At 32.0% G+C, this 17,500-nt stretch overlaps 1 protein-coding gene across 1 annotated transcript in view; it reads left to right on the plus strand.

Annotated features, from left to right (window-relative positions):
- LOC137628957 (uncharacterized) overlaps window positions 1–17,500 on the plus strand; it is a 196,805-nt gene that overhangs the window by 76,432 nt on the left and 102,873 nt on the right. The gene's annotated exons all lie outside the window — the stretch shown is intronic.

The raw sequence follows: 17,500 nt of genomic DNA on the forward strand, positions 1-17,500 counted from the left end.
TTTTGTATTTAATGGGAGATTTTACAGACAAAAGTTTGGAATGCAGATGGGTTTGTCACCAGTTTTATCGAATATTTATATGGAATTTTTTGAAAGTCGAATAGCTAGAGCAATTTTATTAGACGACATTTTCTGGGTGAGATACGTTGACGACGTATTTGCTATACTAAAAGCTTGCTCTGATATTCATAAAATTTTAAGTGATCTCAATAATCTAGTCCCCTCCATAACTTTTACCGTCGAAAAAGAAGACAATGGCGCTATTTCATTTTTAGATGTGACAGTCATAAGGTCAACTATGAACTCTAATTTTAAATTCAAGATATACAGAAAACCCACAAACAACAATCTTATAATAGATAACTATTCATGTCATAAATCAGACGTTAAGCTGTCTGCATTAAGGTCTATGTTCCTAAGAGCCCTCAATATTTGCAGTCCCGAATATATTGACGAAGAATTCAGAAATATATATCAAATAGGTTTTCAAAATAATTTTAGCACACAAGACATAGACAAAAGCCTGGCACTTGCAAGAAAATCTTTTTATTCGCCCCAAAGGAATATGATAAGTAAAACTAATTTTCTGTCCCTACCATACCATCCCAATTTTGAGTCTGTAATCGCTCCTCTTAGATTGTTGGGGATTCATACTGCATTTTCTTATAGGAATACAATAGGCAGAAATCTGATTTGCAACACACCTGACAGTGATGAGGGTATAGTTAATAAGATACCATGTTTATGTGGACATTTTTATATTGGACAATCTGGAAAATCATTAGATAAGCGAATTTTAAACCATAAGTATAATATAAGAACAAACAACCAAAGTAATGCCATTTGTATACATAATAATATATGTAGTTATCCAGTAGATTGGCAACAGTCACAAATTTTGTTCAAGAATACTGATTTTATAGAGAGGAATGTCATTGAATCAGCATGTATATTTTATAGTAGGAATAAGAATTTTAATTTATCCCCAGGCATATATAAATTGGATCCTTTTATCTTACACAGTGTAAAGTGTCAATACAAACTTGAAAATGTTTTTCAATAGTTCTTTCTTTTTTGGCTTGTTTTATTTACTTGGGTGCTTGTCAAACATTCCATTACTTGTTTTCATGTTAATTTGTAGTTTCAACTTTTACTACTTTTATCCCCTTGTTAAGTGACTTTTGCCTGTTGGGTAGTAATAGTATAATTATATCTTCTTTTTTTTATGATTTGAAGCCTTTCCTGTATGTACAAACGTGTGTAATATTTCTTTGTATAATAAACGCTCCAAGAAGAGGTCCATTGGCGGACGAAACTGTTGAGCCTTTTTACATATACACAACTTTTAATTTTCCTTATGTAGACTACTATATATATATATATATATATATATATATATATATATATATATATATATATATAAACACATACAAATTCAAATAAGCCATATATTTTAATACTTTAGAGTCTGGATTCTCTCCAATACCTCGGGATCAGAGACCCATGGGGGAGCCAACTCAAAGACAATAGCCTCTGGCCGGCGGGTAATCGAACCCTGGTCCAGGAAACTGGCATGACAGTGGCTAAATATATATATATATATATATATATATATATATATATATATATATATATATATATATATATGTGTGTGTGTGTGTGTGTGTGTGTGTGAATGAATATATATGTATGTCTTATATATTTAAATAGGAGAACTTCAACTAAGAGAAAGCACTGTGATGATCCTCATTTGTATGGCTGGTTGAATGGTATCTGCGTCTGAGTATTTACATAGAAAGTGCGAGAGAGGGAGGGAGGGAGTCGTCCTCCCGCAAGAGAGTAACAATATGCTACAGCTGGGATCGAATATAGGTTAAAAGCGAGTAAACCGAAGAGAGGCGGCTTACCAAAGGGACGAGGCCGTCTTAGACTCGGCCACATTTACAAGTGTTACTTATGGGAATATTTTTTTTTTATCTTTTTGTTAATTCTTGGATTTTTTACTAAGCCACTGTGAATTCTTTCTTCACTATCTTCAATATATATTACTAACTGTAGTAAACCTTTAGGGATCTCATTATTCTTTTTTTATTAAAGATAATGATTTTTTTTTTTAATTATGTACCTCAACTTATGCTTAATAAACCTAAAATTCATATGATAATTACAATATTTACTAATATTTGAGGCTCCTCCCTTATATAATAAAAACAAATCGAAAATAATTAGGTTACAATATGGTGACAGTACAAAACTGTAATTGATATAATGAGAATTCTCGGTATCAGGTGAGTCCTGAAATCTGTGGTTTTGAAATATTTATATCTTTGAATTTAAATGTAAATGATAATATGTACATAATTAACATTAAATTCTCCTAAGTGAAAGAAGGAATATGAAAAGAAATGAGAAAACTTGCATTTTATTAAATAGTTCTAGGAGTTATTTTTTTAGCAGTCCTATGGTGTCCTTAAAATTAATCAGCTCCATAATATATAAAAGAGCAGGACAAGATGTTTTCAGCTTTATTCATCATTCAATCATTATTCTATCATAAATTCTATAATTCAAACAGCTTCTAAAACTCTTAGTAACATTTTACTTAATCTGGGATGTAATTTAATCGCATGGAAATTATATATTCAGTTTATTTGGAGATTTAGTAAACGATATCAGAAAGGGTCGCTCCTTCCAAACGGGGCTGCATTTACGCTTGTAGAATGAATGATCGAAATCTATTTTGAATATGAATTACTATTTTACTCGGATATTCTTTACATAAATTATGCATACCCAAATGTGAAGCATACTCACACATATACAGACACGTACTGTATATATATATATATATATATATATATATATATATATATATATATATATATATACTGTATATATATATATGTGTATATATATATATATATATATATATATATATATGTATATGTATATATATATATATATGTGTGTGTTTGTGTGTATATATATATGTATATATATATATATATATATATATATGTATGTATGTATGTATATATATATATATGTGGTGTGTATTTGTATATATATATATATATATATATATATATATATATATATATATATATATATATACGTGTGTGTATATATATATATATATATATATATATATATATATATATGTATGTATGTATGTATGTACATATATATATGTGTGTGTGTGTGTTTTCTTATTCATCCAGATGTCATTGTATTTTTTTACTATTCTATATTCCATTTATTCTTGCTCTTTCCATGAGCATTGACTTTCATTTTTCTGGAGGCTTCCGTCCAGTCAGTGTCGTAAATCATTCTTGGGTCTGGTCACCTCTTGGATAGGAGACCTGCAAGAATACTTACGACGCCAGTGACTCATAAGTCCTCTGAACACCCAGTATTGCTAGAATAATAGTAATAATATTCATAGGTCCATTATTAGCGTATCATCCATCAATGGTCATGAGTTCCGGTTACTGAGGTTTGCCCCGCGCCATCTGCTTTGGAAATTTCCCTTCCTCTTAGTTAAAGTGAAATTGGCCTTGATTCTTATAATTGGTTTATCGTGGCAGAGATTTTTCCTTTTTTTTTTTGGCCCCTCGACTGGGTTTGTTTTGATTTCCATTTACACATTTATATTTTGTAATTAAAGGCAATAGGTTGGCCAGGGCACCAGCCACCGTAGAGATACTACCGCTAAAGAATTATGGGGTCCTTTAACTGGTCGGACAGTATTACATTGAATCCTTCTCTCTGGTTACGGTTCATTTTTTTTAGCGTACACATACACCGAATAGTCTGGCCTATTTTTTACATATACTCCTCTGTCCTCATACACCTGACAACAATGAGATCAACAAAATATTCTTCTTCTCTTAAAGGGTTAACTACTGAATTGTGAATTTCCAGTGGACATTTTCCTCTTGGTAAGTGTAGAAGAGACTCTTTAGCTATGGTAAGCAGCTCTTCTAGGGGAAGGACACTCTAAAATCAAACCATTGTTCTCTAGTCTTAGATAGTGCCATAGCCTGTGTAGCATAGTCTTCCATTGTCTTGGGTTAGAGTTCTCTTGCTTGAGGGTACACTCGGGCACACTATTCTATCTTATTTCTCTTCCTATTAGTTTGTTAAAGTTTTTATAGTTTGTATAGGAGATAATAATTTTAATATTACTTTTTCTTGAATTATTTTTTTTGTCCTTGTTTCCTTTCCTCACTGGGCTATCTTCCCTGTTGGGGCCCCTGAGCTTATAGCATCCTGCTTTTCCAACTAGGGTTGTAGTTTAGCAAGTGATAATAATAATAGTAATAATAACAATAATTGTGCGTATAGATTAGGAATTATATCTTGCTTGATCATGATACCAGTATTCATATAAAAGATATATAATTATTGATCCAGAACTAGTGATAGGAGAGAATTTACTGTATATATTATTATCATTTTTAGTACTTAATATTGCTATGTCTTTTATTATTATTACTAAAGTAGTTATAGTTTTTATCATTTGGTCACATGTATAATATGAATAGTAAATACTGTATGTATTTCAATACACTTGTATCAACTTTTATAATTTCGAAGAGTTGTGGTCTATGCATAAATACTGTATATTGATAGTTGTGTTCCAAGAAAAAAAAGCACAATTTGTGAAAGACATCAAATTAGGTATTTGACTTCAAATTTTCAAAAATCGTATCTTACTAGAACTGTCTTAGAGCTTTACTGTGTATAGGAAGAGGAGCCCTTAACTAACCATTAATTACTGTACTTGAGAATTATTTACCTTTGTGTGTGTATATAGACATACACATAGAACAGTAAATATATATATATATATATATATATATATATATATATATATATATATATATATATATATATGTCAAGCTCATACGTTTTTATAGACCTTAGCAGGTTCTGGTAACCATTTAAGATCAACTGGTTTACCGAACACTACACGATATCATATATATATATATATATATATATATATATATATATATATATATATATATATGTATATGTATATATATATATATATATATATATATATATATATATATATATATAGCAAAAACCTAATATACGTTCGTTTATAGTCCTCTATAGGACAAAGGCCTCAAACATGTCCTTTTTCATGTCCAGACTTTGGCCAGTTTTCATCACTACACTAGCCCCTATGGATTGGTGATGGTAGGAGGTTTTCGTCTGATCGCTCACAGCAAACCAACCTAGTATGGGTGTCCCTGACTAGTGCAGCTTTGCAGATCATGGCGATGCACAAACCCTTTCACTATGTCTTGCACTAAATTTATGTTAATACGAAATTTAAAAATATAACCTTTATGCATGTCATTATATAAAAATAGACGTGATTTTGATCATACATTTTTTAAAATCTGAAAGACCCGAAATTATTTGTTAACCATTTAAAAACGACATATGTCGTTATATCGCAATATGATCTTTAACTTGAAGAAAAGTCTTTATTGGCTTGATTGTAAACTTCGGCAAGATGAAGGTAGTTATTTGTAATAGGAAATAGTTTGCAAAGAAATTTCTATTGTGATTAATATTTCAGTTTATATGAATGTTTTCTGTCCCTGGAAATTCCACTTACCAAAAAAAAAAAAAAAAAAAAGATGTAATGGACTTATCTAGAAAAGGTCACTCGGTAAGAAGTTGTCATAACAGACTATTGGAAGTAGAGTAAAAACAATCTCTCTTGTAATGTCGTAAAAAAAAGTAATATATAAGAGAAGCAGTTTACAGTTGTCCCATCCCATGAAATAAATGCCAGAGTACGCTTTAGGTGACGTCACTCCTTGCAGGATGAATTATTGTGTAGAACCGATATATTTTCCAGACATCTTATCATATTTAAGGTGTTTTGATATATATCTATCTATTTATATATATATATATATATATATATATATATATATATATATATATATATATATGTATATATCTATAATATATAATATATAATATATATATACATACACATACAGTATATATATATATATATATATATATACATATATATATATACATACACATACAGTATATATATATATATATATATATATATATATATATGTATATATATATATACATATATATCTGTGTGTGTACGTAGTGTGTGTACAGTATGTGTGCATACACGTTCAAAATAACAGTTCCATTAATACTTTAAATACCTCAAGTAAAATTGAATCTGAAATATCTCAAGGTAACACTGAAGCGACAGGACATGATATTTCAGTTTTCATTTTTTAATAGCACGTGAAGATTTTTCTCATAAAAGACATTCCCGAACGAGAGATTTTTTTTTCCTGTAAGTAGTGAGAGAACCTTTTAGCTTATCCGGGGAAATTCTGAAATAGTTTCACCTTCATGTGTATATTTTTCAACTAGCAATATGTAGAAATAATGATGTGTGAATTTTTTATATCTCTCAGCAAATGACTAGCAATGTTCATATAAAGTTATTGAGAAGATAATCATCTACGTAGATCCGTCGAAGAGTCACAGTTATTCATTTTTTCTTGTACTTTTTGGTCATATTTCATGAATATAAAAATATAGAATCAAGGACAAATCCATTTGACGTTTTGCTGCCTAGAGGAATATAATGCAGGATTAAAAGATAAGTGGTTAATTTATGCATTAATATATGCAGTACTGCCTACAACACTAACGCTTGCTGTAGCTTGCGGTTAGGTAATTCAAATAAAGCAACGAGGGTTTTGTCAGTAATGGGATGGCTGACCACCAGAAAGAGACAGACACAATGGGACTAGAAATCTCAGTTATGGCCTATTTGCTGAAAATGAGGAGGTTAGCACTTCAGCGGAAAAGAAGTATAATAAACGTCAATAGATTTTGCTCTTTCTTTTCATCAGAGGCTTCAATCCCCATGGGAAAGGGTGGCACAAAAAAGATATAGTCTCACGGTTTCTCAGTAAGCCTGAGGTTGCAACAAAAAATACATTAAGGGTGTAGCTTGCAAAAAAAAAAAAGATAAAAAGGTAAATTACGAAAGCTTTTCTCATTAATCAATTCAGTCTAGGACACGAGACCGAAATCAAAAGGAAGATAAGTGTGGCATGGAGAGCTTTTGGTGAACAAAATGACATTATGAAATGTAAAATGCCAATTTCTCTAAAAAGAAAAATGCTTAATCTTAATTCAAAGAAAGTCTATAACGCTGACAGCCTTATTCCAAAATGAACACATGAAAAAAGTGGCAAACATCTTATTGTGCCATCCATTCTGAGAGTGCAATTAATAAAAAGTAGATCCAATGATCTAGTGGTGCAGCAATCTATTTGCATTTGCTAGGTCCATGAATCACTCTTCCCATCGGCCTACTGTTCAATGGTCCATTAACTGTTAAGTGGGTTCTAGCGACTGCCTAACGAAAAAAAAAGGCCCTCGAACTGGAGCCTCACTCTACAACAAGAAAATAAGGCTATGGCAAGTATATATATATATATATATATATATATATATATATATATATAATATATATATATATGTATGTATATATATATATATATATATATATATATATATATATATATATATATATATATGTGGGTGTGTGTGTGTCTGTGTGTCTGTGTAAAAGTACAGTAACAAAACATCTAGCCACATAGATGGTATGTCAATGCCGTGTCAGTTTCTCGGACCAGGTCTCCATTCACGGGTGACCATGAAGCTATTTTCTCTGAGTTGATTTCCCCTTGGGTCTCTGATCCCGAGGTCTAGAGAGAATCCAGATATCAACAGGAGTATAATATATGGCTTATTTTAGAATATGTAAAAACACGTCTAAGCTTATATATATATATATATATATATATATATATATATATATATATATATATATATATATATATATATATAAGCTTAGACGTGTATATGTATTTCTTCAACCTCGGTTGAACCAGGACAATCTTGCCTAATTCTATTCTTGTAATCCAACACAAGAACAACAACAACAAATGCAGCTGTTTCTTGTCCACTGCATGACAAAGTCCTCAGGCATGTCCTTAGTAATGTTTGTGGTTTGGCCATTTTCATCACTGTGCTGGCCACTGCGGATTGGTGGTGGTGGGAGAAGTTAAGGTATCCCCACTTCTTATTAGAGAAGCAAGCATTATGGGACCCCTTCCTGATAAAACCATGAAAGGGTCACGAGCGTCCTAGTTGTGGCTGACCGCCACATGTGTTGGATCTCTCTCTCTCTCTCTCTCTCTCTCTCTCTCTCTCTCTCTCTCTCTCTCACACACACAACAGATGGGTGAAATTACACTGCGTAATTCTTCTCGTTAAACATTTGTATCTCTCTCTCTCTCTCTCTCTCTCTCTCTCTCTCTCTCTCTCTCTCTCTCTCTCTCTCTCTCTCATTTCCGGTATTTGAATGACACAATAGAGAGTATCTTGTAATGGAATGCGTTTTTTATATTGTTCAACGTAGAGAGAGTGCGCCTTTCGTTTGATTTAATTTCGTCGGCGATTTATAATTCCTTTCATCGTTCACTTATGATAGCCTTTACTAAAAGTATCATTTTATAATAATAAATTAGTGTATAAAGTAAAGGCTGTTTCTTTTACTGATCCAAAATCTCGATGTACTATCATCTAAAGAGCCGACAGAACCATCTGTCATTGTTTTCAAAAGGAATAAACACTAAAAACATTTCTCTGTAGATGGAGGCTTGATAATCAGTTCGCCGAAAGCACTACCTTGTCAACCACTGCTAATAAGCACTAGAAAGAAAGCAATTCATTGTGGAAGTAACCTAATAATTATTCTTGTTGTAGGATGCAAGACGTTCCAGTAATTTATTGCTGGACGTATGTTAGTAAACCCATCATTAGGTGCCTTTGTCTCTTAGTCATCTAGTAAACTGTACATCTGTTCAACACCCGTATGGTATATTTTCCGCTCAGGTTTTTCAATTTATTTTTTCCTTATCATTTTCACGTTTAATTAACTGCTTATCTAGTTTTCTTGCCATTTTTTATTTCTTTAGGATCTTTAGACATTTAAAAATCTCACCTGAAACCGGATAATTTTGTTTCTAATTACCTGGGTTCATTTCGTATTCATCCATACACAATCAAGCTTTTAAAGATTCAAGATCATACGTTATCGACAACTCGATTTTAGTTATTCTTGGCTTTTATAATTTAAGTTTTTCTTATATCGTCTCTTATAGTAATATTTAAAACGCAATAGAGAAACCAGAGTAGTCTACTCTTATAAACCTATATAATTACTATTTGTATGAAGTTCTTGGATTCAGCTTTCTTAAGGTCAAGATACAAATGTCGTTTTTACAACAAAGATATTGCGCCTATAATCTTAGCTCTTGAGGGTCGTCTGTAACGGATAGCCCTTCGTTATTACTTAAAGTGGCAGGGAAAAAGATCGACACACCTCTTGGCTGTACGAAAATCTTCGAGGAGGAAATTGCATGCTACGTTGCTGCCAGCTTAAATTTAGTCGTAAAATTATAGAACTGGAATAAACTTCTTTCTCATTAGCGGGAAAAATCTTATTCTGTAATGACACATAAACAGGAGTCTCTTTTTATGGGACAAGTATATTACCTAAGATATCACAAGTGGTCTTCAAGTCCATTCGATGGCATGAATTTCCATGCTTTACGTGCCACACCTCACAGATTTTAGATAACTTCACTTCACGCTCCTCGGTAGGGAGCATGCAACGATTATGCTAAGACTATAAGAGATTGTCTGCATATTTTACTCTAAAGAGAAGATAAATTTGGTAGCCGAATTTTTAGGTAAATGTCATATTTTTCTTCATACCCGATGTCTTCTTGACTAGAATATCCCTGTGATATTCATTGAGATGAGATATGAGATACCTTAGAAAGGTTTTTTCATGGAATACATCACACTACCTCTTGTTTCCAAAGGGCAGTCTGTATTTATGGATTCTAAAACATTGCGTTACAAAGTAACCGATATAAGATATATCACGGTCTTGTTTATTTTTAAGAATTTGCTTTATTTGGGGACTCTTCTGTTAAATAAAAGGACATCATGAGGAACTCGAGAAGTTATACAAAGTAAGCAATAACATGTAAAAAAAGTAAATCAAGTGTGAAAGTGTAGAAATTCCATTCTTACTCATCGTGATATTGAAGGACTTGGGAATTTTGAGTAAGCCCATGGCTACAGACTTCTCTTTTCCGCCTGCTTTCGAATTAAAGAGGAGCCTAGATTAAGATGACGTTTCACTTGTTATCCTCCCCTTACCAAAACATAAACGACTCAAGTTATTTTAATAAGTTTTGTGCTATTTCTCTTCCTCTAGTTTTGTTAAAGTTTTTATCATTTATATAGAAACATTTATTTCATTGTTGTTATGGTTCTTAAAATATTTCATTTTTCCTTGTATCCTTTCCCCATTGGGCTATTTTCCCTGTTGGGGCCCTTTGGACTTATAGGGTTGTAGCTTAGCAAGTAATAATAATAATAATAAATTCCGTACTGTATATTAACCACACTTATATATTTAAAGACAAATCTATGCACGATCGTTGTATTTCGAGTTCTAAATGATTTCATGGTGAAATATTATTCGACTTATATACATATGGAGAGAAGAATTGATAGTAGTTGGATAATGTGATTTTGAAAGCCGAGTTACAAGAATTTTTAATATAGTTTTTTCTGATAACATTGCAGAAAATAAGTTGATATCAGATGATTAAAATTCTACTTTTAGACATGAAAATCAATTCTCATTTACTAGTATATGACCTAGTTTCCAAAATGTATAAATCATTAATATTCAAATTGATTTTCACAGCCTTCGCTACTTAGTCCGTCACGCAGTTTAATTATTTCTCATACTTTATATATCATAAAAGAGTGAAATGATTATAACTTCAAGGTCTCTCTCTCTCTCTCTCTCTCTCTCTCTCTCTCTCTCTCTCTCTCTCTGCTTTCTATAACATAAACCTTTTTTTAATGTTGACCTAGCCTCACCTTAAGAGTCTTACCAAGAGCGGCAAGAGGTGTAGGCTAATGTTAACACGTCTATGAACCACACGCTCCAAGAGAATATGGTTTATAGTTGAAGCTGATATATATATATATATATATATATATATATATATATATATATATATATATATATATGTATGTATATATACATATATAAATATATATATATATATATATATATATATATATATATATATATATACACATACATATATATGTGTATATATACTTATATATACACCGGATGTGTGTATGTATATATGTATGAACGTGTGTATGTATTATTATCATTATTATCATTATTATTACTTTTACTTGCTAAGCTATAGCCTTGGTTGGAAAAGCTGGATGCTATAATCACAGGGGCCCCAACATGGAAAATAGCCCATTGAAGAAAGGAAACAAGGAAATAGAAAATATTCTAAGAACAGTAACACTGAATAAATATTCCCTATATAAACAATAAAAAATTTCACAAAACAAGAGAAATATAAATTAGATAGAATAATGTGCCCGAGTTTACCTTCAAGCAAGAGAACTCTACCCCAAGCCAGTGGAAGACCATGGTATAGAGGCTCTGGCACTACTCGAGACTAGAGGACAATGGTTTGATTTTGGAGTGTCCTTCTCATAGAAGAGCTCCTTACCATAGTTAAAGTCTCTCTTCTACCCTTACCAAGAAGAGGAAAGTAGCCACTGAACAATTACAGTGTAATAGTTAACCCCTTGGGTGAAGAAGAATTTTTTGGTAATCTCAGTGTTGTCAGGTGTATGAGGACAGAGGAGAGTCTGTAAAGAACAGGCCCGACTATTCGGTGTATTGTGTAGGCAAAGCGAAAGTAAACCGTTACCATAGAGAAGGATCCAATGTAGTGCTGTCTGGCCAGTCAAAGGACCCCATAACTCTCTAACGGTAGTATTTCAACGGGTGGCTGGTGCCATTGCAAACCTAAATGTAAATAATGTACAAGCATACACACATATATGTGCGAATATGTGTATATATGTGTGTATATAATTCTGTATAAGTATACGTGTATATATATGCATGTATGTATATGTATGTGTGTATATATATATATATATATATATATATATATATATATATATATGTGTGTGTGTGTGTATACATATATATGCATATCTAGAAATAAATATATATATAGCTATATCTGTATGTGTATGTGTATTTAAAATTCATATGTACGTGCATGCGTACACAAAAATCTGTGTGTGCATATATATATATATATATATATATATATATATATATATATATATATATAAATATATATATATATATATATATATATATATATATATATATATATATATATATATATATATATATATTTCCACCCATAGCAATTCTTAAATGAAAGAAAAAGTAGCACAGCAGTGGCGTCATTCTCACATATGAGAGACCTGTAAAGTAAGTTTCCTGAATTAAGAATAAATATCAAAGTAAAGTTTTGTCACATGCTAGAAAGTAAATAAACTTCTATGGAATGCGAGAAAGCACAAGAGTGTCTTCCAGAAGCACCAGAAAGCATGACGAAGATGGGAAGACGGAGGTAACTTGCGGGGAAAATGCGAGTACAGTAGCCTTATAATTACTGTCGATGCAGAATTAAAAGCAACTCGTAACACATGCAAGTCTAACAAAAGGGACTTCACTTTTCCTTTTAAACTGTGCTTTGCAAGTCATTGTAATGAAGACGAGCCTTGATTTTTGGTGCCCATTCGTCTCGGGTGTATTTAAGATAACTTTATCAGACAATCAGAATTTGGAAGATTATATCAGCTTCTACTTTCCAAGTCGTTCCCAAACACAGATCAAAGATGGCATGTGGGGTCATATGGATAATGTCAATTCCTCATAAACTTGTACTTAAATTTGTAATGAATCTTAATTGGCTGGCGAAGCATGATTAATTACGATAAAGCACAAGCGCAACCCTTCATCAACTAAGCAATTGTTAATCTACTTCAATTTTGTGGGGAATTCATTAACGGAAATTATTACTATTATTATTGTTATTATCATTATTATTATTATTATTATTATTATTATTATTATTATTATTATTATTATTATTATTATTATTATTATTATTGAAGGTAAAACACTTATTCAGAATAGATAATGATTTTCTGATGAAGTTTTCGTAATATTGAAAGATATATTTAAAGACAAACATTTTTTTTTTTTTTTTTTAGGAAACATATATTCTGTCTCGAGATAATACAATAAATTGTGCAGTTCTTGGTCTATTACGAGAGGACGGGGGTATTGGGGAAGTATCAATTATTTTCCTCAGAAATCTTGCTTGTAAAGAACAAACTGGTTTAGCTTTTTCCCGTGTGTAATTCTAAGGCAGGTTAATCCCGTTATCGAACTAAAATCTTAAACCTGATCAGAATTGGGAGGTTCATGTGGTCCGCTAGATAACTCCTCACAATAAGAAAGGTTGAACTACTTTGTTCTGAGAATATCCATTTGCTATAGCTCTAGAAAAGGGAAGGTTTCTGATTAGTATTTGGTAGTTTATCATCAACCACTCCCTAAAGAGAAATTTTCTCAAAGTCTTATCTTCGCATCAATAATACTTCTTGCCCATCTGTAATGCTTCTTATCTCCTTATCAATTCACATGTAACTCCAAGGCTTATTGACAAATTAGATATGAGATGACTTCTAATGGTAACATACATTTCGATGTCTTTGCCGTAACGCTTTCGATACTCGTTTCTCTTGCCGGATACGCAGTGCTTTCGTGTGGAAAGTTACAAGCCTCATAATACCGGCCTTACACGAACCATTATCTGGAGCTGAAGATTATTGTTAAGGTTGCAGATGGAAAGTGATAAAATCGTAAGATTATTTTACACAACTTTGGCAAATTATGCATTCCGTGCAGTGCATCACATTTTTTCAAACAAAGTAGAGTTTTAAAAGTAAAGTATTCATGGTTTAATAAGCATTTGATTTACAATATGGCGAAATGGGTAATTTTAGTATTATACATCATGAATTTGCCCTGATACAAAACAAACTGTAGATAGGAGATAGAGTTGTACAATCTCCTCCATCCTCGAACTTGGAAAAAGGGCTGCTTATTCTATCTTATATATTGGATTGTTGCTCTCTCTAGAATAGGTTTAGATAATTTATTAATAGGTTTCAATAACATTTGCACAGGGGTTGGATAGAGTCCCAATAAATAAAATGTTTAGATTATGGATGGACCTGGAAGTGAGAGTGCGTGATGTTTTCGTAAGAAAGTTGAGGGAGGGTATTTCCGTCTTAAGGGAAGAATGTGGTCTACCATTCCCTTGTAATTTACGACGAGTTTCGCTCTAGGGTCTTGATTCTATTATTATTATTATTATCATTATTATTATTACTAGCTAAGCTACAACCCTAGTTGGAAAAGCAAGATTCTATAAGCCCAAGGGCTCCAACAGGGAAAAGTAACCCAGTGAGGAAAGGAAACAAGGAAAAATTAAGTATTTTAAGAACAACAACACCAACAAAATAAATATTTCCTATATAAACTATAAAAAACTTCAACAAAACAAGAGAAAGATAAATAAGACAGAATGGTGTGCCCGAGTGTACTCTCAAGCAAGAGAAATCTAACTCTACAGCCTCATAAGAGTGTGTGAAGTAACAAAGGATGACAAAATCCACTGTTTCTCATCCACAGACTTTTACTGTAACTTTCAAAACTATCCTTCGGGCAAATAAAAAAATAACCACAGATGAATAAACGGATAACCTTCTACCGCTGTTTCGATAATAATGGTGGAATTTAATCGAGGTCAGGACATGGTCAGTATAACATAACCTTTTCTAAACGACCGCCATTACAGTACCCGATGTTATGCCCATGTAGCCACAGCAGAACAGGTTAATGCTCAAGGTCTTACTTGTGAACAAGTCTGGCATTGAAAGAAATAAAGTCTGCTCCATGCTAGGAGGGCGTGTGCTCAAGGGCTGACCTTAAACATGTGGATCTCAACTTCTTTTTTCTCTCTTTTTTTCTTTTTTTTTCCAAATTAATTTGATAATTTATATCATCAGGTCAGTATACGTCAATTCTTAGTAGACGTTCTAAGTTTTAGTTCTAGCATAAGTTCTCGTTATGAATCGGCATGTTGATAAACATTCCAAGTAGAGATGAAATCAGCTGGTCATCATAATGATCTATTAGCTTCTAAGATTTAAAATTGTATTTTTATGATGACCTGGAACCAGAAATTCCTCGGCTTATGTGAAGTTTCTTTCGAATGATCGAAAAAAGCTCTTGATAACCTGCCTTGATTTTTTGTTCCCGGTGTTTTGCTGTTCATAATATCTTCACATATGACTTGTCCTTTGTTTTCTTCTATCATTGTACTTGGAATACCATATGGTAATTGTTCTATATATATATATATATATATATATATATATATATATATATATATATATATATATATATATATATATATATACATATGTTTGTATGCTATGTACATATATGTGAGTGTCTATATATACAGTATATAAATATGATATATATATATATATATATATATATATATATATATATATATATATATATATATATATATATATAAGTGTGTGTGTGTGTAAATAAGAAAGCAATGGTCTAGTTCCAAAACTATGAATCGAAAGATACCTGATCGGATATTTCCTGGTTGCTATCACTGAAGTATCAATGGACACCGTTATGTTATACCAAAGTATAATCGACGAATAACTAACGTTACTGTAATTATTGTCATGTAACAGTTAATCGTCATAACTTTTATCCGTAATTGTAATCACGTTAAGTTTCATTCAACTATAAAGACAAGACACACTAAATCAGGTGTCGTCCATATTTACTTTTAATTACATTTGTCAATGTAAATTTTGTCTTCTAGAGTTTGTTAATTCTCACGAATGTAGATAATTGATTGAAAATAATTTTAATCTTTCTAATAATATGTTTACTTTCTTACAATGATGCATAATATGTACCCTATATATATATATATATATATATATATATATATATATATATATATATATATATATATATATATATATATATTATACTGTGTATGTGTAAGTGTGCGGGTGTTTGTGTTTTTGGAAGAGAGTGTGAGTGGGTGTAATTGCTCAAAGACATGCTCACGAATATTCAATGTTTCCATGAGGATATAAATGAGTCCGACATTGGGATTTGATATGATTGCAGCAAACGTTAAAATCTCATTTCCCGCTGAAAGCAAAATGAAAACTGATCATATGTAATTGTAATGAAATAACTTAAATGTTGAGATCAGTAGGAAATGATTTTTGATAGTTATTGATCATCAGCCATTGTTCAAGAATGACATTTAAACTGTTACATTCACTACACTCGCAATGCGTTTGATAGTCACTTTCTTTGCTCCAGCTGGTTTGACCTTTGGCTAATCAAAGCAAGTGTACATCTCTCAAAGCGATGCAAGAATTGGATTGAAATTGATTAATAGCAATGAATGCAATGATTTATTTGAAGAAAAAAAAATAATTACTAAAAGTCATGACTACGCGACGTGAGCCTAGTTATGTCCGTGCCCAGGGCACTGGGAGTTCCCACCCGTCTTAGAATGGCCGAAGAGCTGCCAAAAGATTTCCTCTTACTCCCATTGCTCAAGATCAGAGCCTCATCCCTTCTGCGCCAGTTCCCGTTCGTCATTTTCACGGTCCACTTACTCCACTTCGTATAGGTTAAGGGTTCTATTTTACGGTGGACATTTCTCCCTTGTGTTTCAATAGGGCTCTCCAAATACGCTTTCAGTGGAACTATCGTATTTCATTCTTTACTATACTTGTTAGAAAGTATTATTTCAAGGTAAGCTTTGAAAGGTGAATTTTTAGGTCTTTGGTTTTGTTTTCAGTGACCTTGCCTTTTATACAAAGGTTCGATTGCAGTGGCAAAATGAAATTCCTTAACATTGAAAATTTCCAGACAGAGTCTCCTACTTTTAATCCAAAATATAAGAAACTAATGGAGGTTCAAAGAATCATATATAATAGTAATTTCAATGGTATGCGCTATTTAAAATCATTTGATCACCTCAAAGTGCCGTGAAAACTCAACTTTTGAAGTAACTGATTGAATTTTGCTTTACATTTAGTTCTCGATAGGAGTTTTTTTTTCTATATTAGAAGAGCCAAGGTCAATAGACCTTGATAAGAGCCAGTGAGGATACAGTTGTTGCCTATCCCTCTGATATAAGAAAGGAGGATTTCTTTCCTTTCTTCAAGTGGGTTTAAAGGTTTAAATGCCGCTCATGAATGGCAGAGGCAAGGGATAGTGGCATTGCCCTATCAAGCTGGAAAATGCCCTGGAGATTGACCATATATGCATATGAACAGCGCCCAA

The sequence above is a fragment of the Palaemon carinicauda genome, chromosome 37 (assembly GCF_036898095.1).
Source record: "Palaemon carinicauda isolate YSFRI2023 chromosome 37, ASM3689809v2, whole genome shotgun sequence".
Lineage (NCBI taxonomy): Eukaryota > Metazoa > Arthropoda > Malacostraca > Decapoda > Palaemonidae > Palaemon > Palaemon carinicauda.